The following is a 12229-nucleotide window of genomic DNA, read 5'->3' as shown; positions in this document are numbered from 1 at the left end:
GGAGGCAGGAGGCACTCCACTTCTTACCCAGAAGTTATTTTCCCCAAATTTAGTTATTGGATGAATTCATTTTAAAAACAATTCACGTATCCGTTGTCATGAAAGCTGTAAGCTTCTCAGCTCAGCTCACCTGACAAGGTCGAACTTATCTAGGAAGTCCAAGATATGAATTTAACTTCTCTCACTATAAGCTGTGACAAGCAGACTGGCAGCCTAGACTTTGCAATGCACAGTTTAAAACAACAGTTGCACGTAGGGGTCTCCGCGTGCAAGCACCCTCAGAGCAGGTAATGCCTGGCCTTGGGGGGAAGCATTCTAGCTGCCCAGGTAGCTCCTTCTCTGTGTGTGATAAAAACACACAACACAATGATGGCAGGGAAGGCAGCAGCCAGGTTAATAAGATGGAGAGGTTGCTCTTAGCACAGTGGACATTTGAGCTCATTATTTCTTGGACAAGACCCAGAAGGGAACGGCAGTCACGCCTCCCCTCTGCATGGCTGGGCGGTGAGACAAACTTGACTGAAGCAAATGCGATGGCCATGAAGAACTTTAAATGAACTGTTCTATCGCTTGCTTCCTTGAATTATATTCTCTCCCTTTCCTCCCTCAATCCCTGCTCTCATCCACCCACTAGGATCTTTTATTTATTTTTGGCAGTCTGCAAGGAGAAAAAATAATGAAAAGGAAAAAAGAACTGGAATTTACATAATACCTTCCTTCCAAGATACTAAAAGCAGTTCACCCATCTATAATTTGTCCTCATAACAATCCTCTGAACAGGCTATTATCATCATTATTATTATTATTATTATTTCCATTTTGCAGTCACATGGCTTGCTGCTGGGACTTTTTGCTACCACCGCCTCATTTCTTGACAATTTCAGCCCCTCAGTGTATGTCTAAAAAAGGCTTCAACTGCCCCCCTCCCATTTGTGATCTACTACTTATTCCACTACTGTCCCTGGCTCTCTGTTTAATTTTATATTTAAAAATATATTAAAATCCTGTATTGTGAGAATACTGCAGGACTGGTGAACAGAAGGTGAAGCAGGCACTGAGGGAGCGCACAATCAAACATAAATATCTCCTGAACTAAAAGAGAAATGGAAAGCAACTGTCACAGAAAATTGACTTGAATTGCATAAGAGTGTAATTTTTTTTTTAAGAATAGACTCAGAATATGAACTATTCTTTCCAACAGCTTCAACTTTGCAGCTGACACTACCTGTCTCTTTCTAATCTCTTCCAGGCTCCAAATTTGTATTGGCTTCAAAGATTTTAACATCTCAAAAATGTTTCCAGCTCACTGAATTCCTCTAGTCATCGCACATATCCCATGACAGCTGTGCCTCCCATGGGAATGACCCTAAAATGTCATGAGCCCCTTGCAGACGGTCTCTTTTACTCACCCCAACAATTCAGTTCCTTCCTTGGGCCACTACCTAACTTATTTTTAACCCAGACACAGATTTCATTCAGTAGACCAGATGTTGACTCTTCCATCCCCCGCACCCCCACCCTTCTCTTACATTTACTGTCATTGCAAATTCTCACTCTTCTCTCAATATAATAGCTGCCCTCCTAACAGAAAGGGACTGGCTCAGTCAGCTGTGCTTCATGACAAATAAGTACGAGAACTCAGTGGCCTACAACAATACTTCTTTCTCAAGAGTCTGCAGAATGGCTGCGTTGGCTCTGCTGATCCCTCCTGGGCTTGCCTGGAAGCTGCAGATTAGGTTCAGGTTCCCTCCAAAGGCCTCTCATCCTGCACGGCGATTCAGCATGCAAGTCCTCTAAAAGGTTAGCTCAGAACCGGCGCACTTTCACTTCCTCAGCTGTCCCAATGCAAGTCACTGGCTAAAAGTCTAGCATCAAGCAAGTAGATTCCACCCTCAGTGGGAAGTTGCGCAATTACCTAAAAGTACGTGGATACAAAGTAGGATATAGAATCAGAAGTATCCTACATGCTACAAATGTGGGTTGTGGCATTAGAGGGCTCCTGCTCCACTACTTTCTGGCCATGCGACTTACTAAAAATGCTTCAACCTTTCTGAGCCTCAGATTCCTTTCAGTAATGTGGGGTTAATAGTACTGCCCATCTCATAGGATGCTGTGAGAATCGCTGAAATGCGATTGAAAAGACAGGAGCAAACAATATTATTGTCATTCTTAAAATTTAAAGAACAATAAAGCAATCAAATCCAGTAAAACTTTTTTTAATCTTTGTTTTTCATTGAGGAAAAGAAGGTTAGATTAGAAGAGGATGCTGGAAACCTTCATGGATAGTCAGAAGGGGATTTAGTATTACAGCCTAATGCCTATTGGAATTTGAAGAACCAGTAGCAATCATTTCTTGTCCATTGGTTTTCCTACCTGCTTTTAGCAGGAGAACGCTTTCATCAACAGAAAGCTAACCTAACATCCCAATGCATAAAGCAATGGAGAGGTTCTGATTGAAAAGACAAAGGGGTAGACAGGGCTCTGCCCACTGGCAGGAAGGTTTCATGGAGCACAGTTTGAAAACCATCAATTGAGCCCCATTCCTCCCCTCTTCCAGATGGAGAAACTGAAGCACAGTTGTGATATTTTTCCAATATTATGCTGTTCATTGGTGCCAGAGCAGAGAAGAGAGTAGAACCTTGCTTCCTGACTCTTCAGCCTTGCCATGCTGACTTCTAAGAACTTTCTGTGGCTTTCTTGGTTAATGAAGACCTCTCCGGTCTAATTTCACCTACCATCTCATTTCTCAGTTTTTCTTTGATTGACATGTATCACTGATAGTACTCACATTTATCACCTGTGTTATGCCCGTTTGAGGCACACATCTGTTACTGGCAAGGGAAGGGCAATGTCCATCCCCAATAGAACAAGGGTGGAATGGGGCAGGCGGTGTGGGAGGTACAAGAGTAGATCTGTATGAGAGTTTATAAATATGTATACGCACATGTGCGTGTGCATCCACATTCTCACATTTCGTTAACTGGTCTGTCAGCTACAGAAGATAAAAGAAAATGTTCTCATTAAACATAAGATAGGAGGTATGGGATAGGAGTTCTGGTTCATATTCTGCTTCTGCCGGTTCCTGACTGTGTGAGCCCAGGCTGTTAAAATGATCTCCCTGAACCTCAGTTCCTTCTTTCCAAAATGGAGGTGATGGGACCATTTTTACTGGCATGTTGATAGCTGGCATGCACCAAGCATTGTGAACACGTTAGCTATTAGCCTGGTTCTTATTTTGTGGTTGTCACCGTGGCTCAAAGTTTTCCCCAATTTTGACCGCACTCGGACACAAGAGAACACATTTGGGGAAATATTGAAACCGTAGTACTCGCAATCTGTAGAAATCATATAATTTTAGAAAAATGCAGTATTTCTTAAATTTAGGGGGAAACTATTAAGATATTTTTCAAGAGAATGGGCAACTGCAGGGATTGTGCAATGTAGTTTCTCATCCCTGAACCCCAGTCTTATCTCTTGTGTGCAATCCAGCAATCTGAGCCAGCTGGCAAAACTGCCCCTCTGTAGAATAAGATAGAGACCATGCTAGCATGTGGAGGAGAGTTGTCTTGGTGTTTCTTGGGAAAATAGCTCTAAATGAGCATTTACAGCAGCATTGTCCAACAGATCACTCTGTGATGATGGGATGTGGTAGCCTCCAGCTGCATGTGGTTTTGTGCACTTGCGAATGCAAGTGAAGGCCTGGATTTTAGTTTTATTTTATTCTATAACTTTAAATTTAACTAGCCATGGGTCTAGTGTCGTCTTTGGATATTGTGAGCCAACTAGTATGCTGTTTGAAATCTTCATCTTTAACTCAGCAAGAACATACCCCTGAAGATACAGACAGGTAAAAGGAGAATGGAAAGAAAGCTTTCCCACTGGAAGCATGCTGGAGTAGCCGGAAATGAATCAGATGATGTGAAGTACCCTCACCTCTCCCAAACACTTAATGATGAGCACAAATGAGTCCCAGCTGCCCAGAAGAACTTCACGGCTCCCAATAATTTTGATACCATTTGTGCTATTTCGTTGTAGCGAATCTAATGTGATATGCACACCTTCTCAGCATCCCTCACCTAGATGACAAAGCTTTAACTACTTCTTAAGTAACTTTAAGACATTCTTGTACAGCCACTCCTCTGTAAGACACAAATTGATCCCTTATTCCACATGATGTATTTCAGTCATAATAGCACATATCTCCATGTGCACTCAAGAGCATGTGTTCAGATGACAGCATGTACTGATGGGCTGCAACTTGTTCCAGTAGCTGGAAGAAGAGAAGCAGCTCAGTCAGACACTAAGAAGAGTAAAAGAAGGAGGGAAAGGAAAGCTTTTAGAGTTCATAGAAATGAAGAGACACACATGGCACAGGATTGGAAGGCAATGACATAGCCATACAAAACAACATCTTTGGCAGAACATGTGCATATCCTACAGCCTAGCAGTCCCACTCCTAGACAGGTACCAACTGGAAATGCATACATATCTCCAGCAAAAGACATACACAGTATAGACGTGCATACGTAGACTCATCAAAAGACTTATATAAGAATATTAATGGTGGCACTGTTTATTAACAGCACCAAACTGGAAACTACCCAAATGCCCATCGAGAGTAGATATTGGATATTCTTACCAATGCCTGAGAATAAATTATCTACACCTGCACATGATTTCCATGAATCTCACAAACAATGCTGAGAACAAAAAATAGAGTTCAAACTATGATTCCATTTACATAATGTTCCAAATAAAATCAAACTATCCTATGGTGTTAGAAATCAGAATAAAAGATAAAGTGGCTATCTCTGGGGGTTAGATCTGGAAGGGAGCAGGGGGTAGGGGGCTTCTGGGATTCCTTATCTGGAATCTGCTTATACTACTGCTACATTGCAAGTTATCCTACAACTTAGTGGCTGAAAGCAACAAAAACTTATCATCTCACAGTTTCTGTGGGTCAGGAATCTGGGTGTGACTTAGCTGGGTGCCTCTGGCTCAAAGTCTCTCAAAGTTGTAGCCAGGTGTCGGCTGGGACTGCACACTCAGCTGAAGGCCTGACGAGGGGAAACCTTTTTCCAAGCTCCCTCATGTGATTCTCTACAGGATTCAGTTTCTCACAGGCTGTTGGGCCAAGGGCCTCAGTTACCACTGGCTGGGGACCTCCCTTGGTTCCTTGCTATAAGAACCTCTTCAGTGGGCAGGTTACAATATGTCATTTGGCTTCCCTCAGGGAAAGCAAGCAAGTGTATAAGAGAGAGAGAGCTCAAAAGATGGAAGCCAAGATCTTTTTAAAACCTAACAGTGGAAGTGATATCTTATCACTTCTGCCATATTCTATTCATTAGAAGCAAGTCTTGAATTCACATTCAAGGAGAGGGGATTTCACCAGGAGGTAGGGATCACTGGGAGATGCAATGGTTAAGTTCATGTGTTCACTTGTCTAGGTTATAGTGTCCAGTTGTTTGGTCAAACAAGCTCTGGCCTAATTGTTGCTGCAGGGGTATTTCATAGATGGATTTGTATGTATAGTCAGTTGATCACATCTATGGCTGATTGCATCTACAATCAACAAAGGAGCTTGCCCTCGGCAATGAAGGGAGTCTTCTCAGCCAATCAGTTGGAACTGAAGATTTCAGAGGTCCAAAAGAAGAATTTCTATCTGTGCTTCAGCCAGCCAACTTCCCAGGGGAATTCAACATCACCTTCCATCAGAGTTTCCAACTTGCAGCTTGCCTTACAGAATCCAGACTTGCCAATCCCCTTGGTCACCTAAGCCAAGTCCTATAATAGATCTCAATATGTACATATTTTTCTGGAGAACCCAACTGATACAGGAGCCATCTTAGAGGCTGCCTCCCACACATGTGCTGTTGATAAACTACAGCAAGTTATACAATTATTTGTGTACCTTCAAGTATATCCAATGTACTTAAATCAAAAGTTTGGTTGGTTAATTAATTAACAGGACATCTGGATCTCACAAAATAAACTCTCTTAGTTTCCAAGTTCGGATTGCCTAGCCTAAATTTGCCTGCAAAGGTTAAAAAATACAATGAAATGACGGGTTTTAAATGATAGAATTTTATCACAATGTTAATTTTGGTAATCATTTTATCAATTATTACTTAACTGTAATAGCATAAAATTCTTTAGAAAGTCACAGCCTAAGTCTTAAATACAGTCAGTTAAACATGTGAATTAGATTTTGCAGCCAAAGAATTCGGTTTTGCCCAAGGTGTGTATTCAGGTCACCGATGCATTTAATCCTAAACTTAAAATCACAATGTAGGGGCGGGCCGCGGTGGCTCAGCGGGCAAAGTGCTTGCCTGCTATGCCGGAGGACCTCGGTTCGATTCCCGGCCCCAGCCCATGTAACAAAAACGGAGAAACAGAATACAATAAAAACAAGAAAATGTTTAAAAATGTTTCCCTTTCTTCCTTCCTTCCTTCCTTCTCTCTGTCTTTCCTTTAAAAAAAAAAAAAAAAATCACAATGTACTTTAACCCTTTGTCTGTAGAATCCAAGTATATATCTTATATTTTGCGGTGCCAATTATGTCTTCCAAATGGTTTTTTGTAGTGAAATTTTTCAATCTTACACCCTGACTGGGTCTTCTTCTCTCCCTTGAGTTTATTAGTTCTTTCCCTCTCCACCCCATTCTCTGAAAAGTCACTGTGCTAACCCCAGTCCCAACAGTTAGAGAGTATCAACATATATTTGTAAGACAGAATTGGTTTTGAGGGCAGGTCACAGTTACAGTGTTCTGAGAAGCCACTAGCTTGGATGCTCTCCCTTCCTCAATGAGGGAGACGTGGTCATTTTCAAAACCATATGACCTCTTTGAATGCTGCTTTTATTTAAAAAAAAAAAAAAGTCATTTTCAAATTCTTTATGAGAAGATTGTTTTCCAGGTCTCTATTGCTACCTAACAAATCACCCCATTTATCCCTTCTCATGGTTCTGTGGGTTGGCTGGGCAAGATGGTCCTCTCTGGGGCCTCCTGAGTGGCAGCTCTCGCTAACTGAAGGTTTGAGGGGGTGGGACATCCAAGATGCTTCTTCACTCAGCTGTTGTTGCCTGGACTGAGACAGCTGACCCAGCTGGGGCTGGCCAGGCATCTCTCCCTCTCGCCAAACTGCATCTCCACAGGGCAAGTTGGGGCTTACTCACAGCATGGTGGCCACAGGGTTGTGGACTTCTTACATGGCAGCTGGCTCCCCTTGGAGTGAGCCTTCCCAGACACCAGTAGAGGTTGCAAGCTTCTAGGATTCCCTTATCTGAGGCCCAGAATTCAGGCACTGTCCCTTCTGCCACATTCTATTTGTCAAAAGTGAGGCCTGGGACTAGCCCAGAATCAAGGGGAGGAGACTCTCCAGAGGTCTGAGTACCAGGAGGTGTGTCACCGGAGCCTTCAGACCACAGATGGGAAAAGACAAGCAGTACAATCATCCAGCTTCCCAGGGATGGACGCTACCATGTTACATACTACTTTCATAAGCATCTTTCCCCAAATTCTCATTTTCCCTCTGGCTGCCAAACTGGTGGTCTTTGTGTTCAGCAGTACTAACCCTCACTTAAGGGAGGAAATAGTAGTGGGAGAGCCCTCGGCGGTAGATTTGGTAGAAGCCAAGTTGAGGCTGCTGGTCAGATGGCCTCTCTGGCCTGTCTCTTCTGTGTCTCTGATGGCCCCAGCGACTTTGGGGGCTTCATTATGCTCATTTTCTTCCCCAGCATCCCATGAACATAACCGAGAAATAAGCAATCCCATTCCTCAAGTTCGTAGGTATCAGGTTAACAGCAAGGGTCAGCGGCATTGGGCAGTGCTAGCACTTCACATAATCCATGACAGATCACACTTAGCCAGAATATGTTGAACTTTTCTGAATGGCTGGTAATTTGCTCACCGTTTCCATTCTCTCCAGCTAATGGCTTCAGTAGCTGTTAGGAATTGCCACAGCAGATCATTATAACCTCCGTGCAGAGTACTGGAAAGGACAACTAGATGAAGCATTAAACCCCATTCCAAGCATGGTCGGGTGGCCATTTTTCCAAAAACGAAGGGCAACACTGCTGCCTCCAGCTTTATTGGCAATTGGCTAGGCAGTGACGTTACGGCTGGTCATTAGATCAGAAGTATCTCAGTGTTCTTTTCACATCTCCAGGTTGAGGTAGGAAGAGAAAATAGAAGACATCCCAGTGGCTTCAGAAAATACCCCAGGACTGAGGAAAGGCCCTTTGGAGCAGAGTCATTGGGAAAATGCTGTTAATCGGTTCTTATTTCTGTTAGGAGAGACTGTCTCCAGCAGAGTTGAAAGGCTGAGCTGGACGAGCTTGCAGAAAGGAATATTTTCTAATCTCTTTAAAGAATTCTGACGTTCAAGAAGGAGGAAGAATCTTATATGCGCAGTTATCAGACTTAGAAGTTAGAGTTCAAATGCCCTTTCACCATGCCTTACCACCTTCCTTTCCTAATAAAAAAATTGCACAGCTATCCTTTGGGTAGTGTTACAATGTCATTTTACAGTTTACAAAATCCTTTCACATATAGCCCTAAATTATCTCTTTATTTGCTTTTTAAAAACCTAACCTTTCAGCTGTCCTAGATCAATTACTTATTGCTACTTTTGAAGTTTAAACTATTATAGTTAGATTGTTTGGGCTTTATTTTCTTAAAAACAAGACTCTTGAATTTCAACATCAAATATCTTCCCATGTATTTTAGTTATTTTTTTTCCCAATCTCTCCAAGGAAATGTCAGTGGCCCTTCATTACTCTGTTAAATTTATATCAGTCTTTGAGTTGCTCAAGAGATCTATTTAGTTGGTCTAGAAGGGAAATATGCAATGGTACATGCCAATACGATTGCATATTACAATAATAAAATGGTGTAAATATAAAATGGTAAAGGCAATTAAAGAATGGTTCCAAACGTTGCTGCTCTAAGAAACAGGGAACACCAAGCAGCTTCAGGTTCATTGTGGAAAGGGGTTTTGACACACTCCACCAAGCTCTACCTCACTAGAATCTGGGCTTCTTCCTCACACGGCTTTGCTTCTGCAACACAGTCACACCCCATGCCATTATAAAATGGGATGTGATGCCAAGGCATGACCTGTGACCACTGGTGTCGGGCAATGCAAATGCAGGTCAAGGGACCTTCCATCAAGAAAGGATAAGAAAAGACATTTCTTAGAGACCAGAAGAGAGGAGAATGAAGGATAGATTTGACACAAGTGATTTAGGGTAAGATTAGACTGCATTTTTTTCCTGCAGCTCAACACTGTGGCTCAGGGATTAGAATGATGTTTTGAACAAACTCAGCTCATCAATGAAATAGAGATTGCCACAGCAATTTGAAGTTATTCTTCAGAAGCAGAAAATTGACTTGGATTTATTATAAAATTATACTCCTCTAAATGTGCTTCTAACTGGATTTTTTTCAAGTCTCTAAGTGTTATAGGCCTTCAAGAAAAGAAAATAAAAGTTACCTGATTATTTGATTGTATAATCATTCTTTTGCAGCTGTTTCAAAGGGGCTCAGATCTTTTTTTTTTTTTTAATTCCCACCTAGAACTGAATTAGGAATTCTACGGGAAACAAAACATTACAGAGTCAATTCTTCTTGTCTGGCAGGTTGTAATTAGATAATTATAGATGAGAGAAAACAGAAGAAAAGCGTGTTCCCAGTCCTAATGATAAATAACATATTGGAATATTTTATTTCAATTCAGATAACTTCATTTATTTATTAAATTGTAAAATTAAAGTCAACCTAGGTAATGTTTTGGCAATTTACAGAGTATTAGTATAGTCATAAAAATGTTAAATGTCATAAATACAATAGAGACATTTTGAAAAATGGTTCCTATTTTCAAACAAGTTATGCTGAGCAATTCTTGATAGGAAAAAGAACAGGAAAAAATCCTGAAGTTCTTGATAGGAAAAAAATGCTGTGATCAGGTAAATCTGTGGGTGGAAACTGCTTTTGAGATACTTATGGATTGTGAAGTTACAGAGCTCTCTTTGCTAGTATGGCAAGCAGAATCTCAAATGGCACCCAGTGATCTCTGTCTGTGCCTCCGCCTCCTGGCATTCAGAGCTTTGTGCCATCCCCTCTCCTTTAGTATGGGTGGGACCTATGACTTGCTTCTAACCAATGGAATATGGCAAAAATGAGGGGCACCACTTCCACAATTATGTTACATAAAATTGTACCCTCCATCTCACCAGCAGACTCTCTCTTTTACTGGCTTTAAGGAAAAAACTTGCCATGCTGGGGAGGCCCCTAAGGCAAGGAACTAGGGTAGCCTGCAGCCAGTAGCCATCAAGGAACCGAGTCCTGCCGAAAACCATGGAAGTGAGCTTGGAAATACATCCTTCCCACCCGAGCTTTCAGATGAAACCCCTGCCCTGGACAACACTTTGCTCAAAGCGTCATGAAAGAACTTGAAGCAGAGGACCCAGCTAAGCCATGCCCATATTTCTGACCTAAAGAAACTATGAGATAATAAACATGTGTTGTTTTAAGCCACTAAGTTTGTGGTAATTTGTAACACAACAATAGATAACTGATAAAGTTAGTATCTGTGGGAGACAAAATAATGCCACCGCCCCACCACCACCACCAAGATCCTAATTCCCTTGAACTGTGACATAGCAAAAGAGACTTTGCAGGTGTGAGGAATTGAAGGATCTTGAGTCAGGGAGATTATCCCAGATTCCACAGCTTTTCCCAGTATAATCACAAGGGTCCTTATAAGTGAAAAAGGGAGACAGGAGTGTTGGGAAGAGATGTGATCCCACACTGCTGGCTTCAGAGATGGAGAAAGGAAAGCAGGCAGATACTACAAGCTGGAAAGGCAAGGAACCAGGTCTCCCCCTATAGCCTTGAGAATGAACACAGCCTTGCTGGCACCTTGATTTTAGCCCAGAGAAAACTATTTCAGACTTCTGACCTCCAAAACTGTAAGACAATAAATGTATGTTGCTATAAGCCACTAAGTTTGTGGTAATTTGTTACAGCAGCAGTAGGAAGTGAATATACCATCGAGGCATATTTTCCCAGAATTTAAGATGAAGAGCAAGAGTCCTCACCCAGGAGCTTGTCTGTTCCACCTCCCCAGGCTCACCCAGCCTCGGCCCAAGACGTGGACACTCAACACCCACCCCTCTGCAGGGAGCATCTTCATCGATGTTTCCTTAGAGGCTAGCAGCAAAATTCCTCTGCCAGGGGGGTAGTGCTGGGACATAGTGTTTGCAACACCAAAGCTGACCTGGTGGAAGCAGATGGCTCCCCAGAACAGTGACGTGTGTCTACACACTCACCAGCAATGCGTGATCCTTCATCTTATGCACGGAAATCTCATTTGATGACCCTGGTGCTGTATTACTCCATCTAAACAAGATACTGGCTGTCGACTCCAGCTATTGGGGATTCTCTGCCAACCCTTGGGAACTGAAAACTCATGAGAGCAGATGGGCCACTGTCAGCTGTGTGCTGCCCCCACCCCCACCCCCTCACCATCATCCTCAGCACCCTGGCTTTTCCATGAGTTGCAATTCTAGTTCTCCTTCCTCTGCTCCATTGACTCCTCTCTTCTCCCACTCCACTTGCTACCGTGTGGCCCACACTTGCTGCTGTGGCAAGTCAGGCCAACATGGTCCAACACAACCAGAAGTGAGTGGGCCAAGCCACAGAGGAGTTAGTGCTAGAAATACAACTTTCAGTGGCTTCCTCCAGGTAACAGCCTGTGTCCCCTTACTCATTTGGGCCATAAATCACAAACACAGGTAATTAATGACAACCAAGAGTAGGAAAAGTCAGCTCCTCCTTAACAAAGTGGCAACTGACCTTTCTCCGATACCTGATACAAGAGGAGCAAAAGAAGGAAGGAAGGAAGAAAAATGGCTATAAACCATTACATGATTTTTCCTTCCCCCAAGAGTCTGAGTTATTTGAAAGGTTTGGGCTATTTGGAGGAAATGAAATAAACCGTTACATTACGATGTTCTGCTTTTAGCTACAAAGTACTCCCTATCGCAAAAGTATTTCCCAACTGGTGCCTGCCTGAAATATTTATCAGGTGGGGTCTTAGCTACCTTACCCCGTTTATTTAGTAAACCACATGGTACCCAAGGTGATATTTGCTGGGGTGCTGCTTTGACTTAAGAAACCCACAGTTATATTTTTCCTTCATGACTCTGATCCTGAAAGAGAGAATCATGT

General features: G+C 42.5%; 1 protein-coding gene across 1 annotated transcript in view; it reads left to right on the top strand.

Annotated features, from left to right (window-relative positions):
• The window catches only part of FRMPD4 (FERM and PDZ domain containing 4), a 91027-nt gene that overhangs the window by 33507 nt on the left and 45291 nt on the right, over positions 1-12229 (top strand). The window lies entirely within an intron of this gene.

The sequence above is a fragment of the Tamandua tetradactyla genome, chromosome X (assembly GCF_023851605.1).
Source record: "Tamandua tetradactyla isolate mTamTet1 chromosome X, mTamTet1.pri, whole genome shotgun sequence".
Classification (NCBI taxonomy): domain Eukaryota; kingdom Metazoa; phylum Chordata; class Mammalia; order Pilosa; family Myrmecophagidae; genus Tamandua; species Tamandua tetradactyla.
This window is presented reverse-complemented; position numbering and strand designations above follow the sequence as displayed.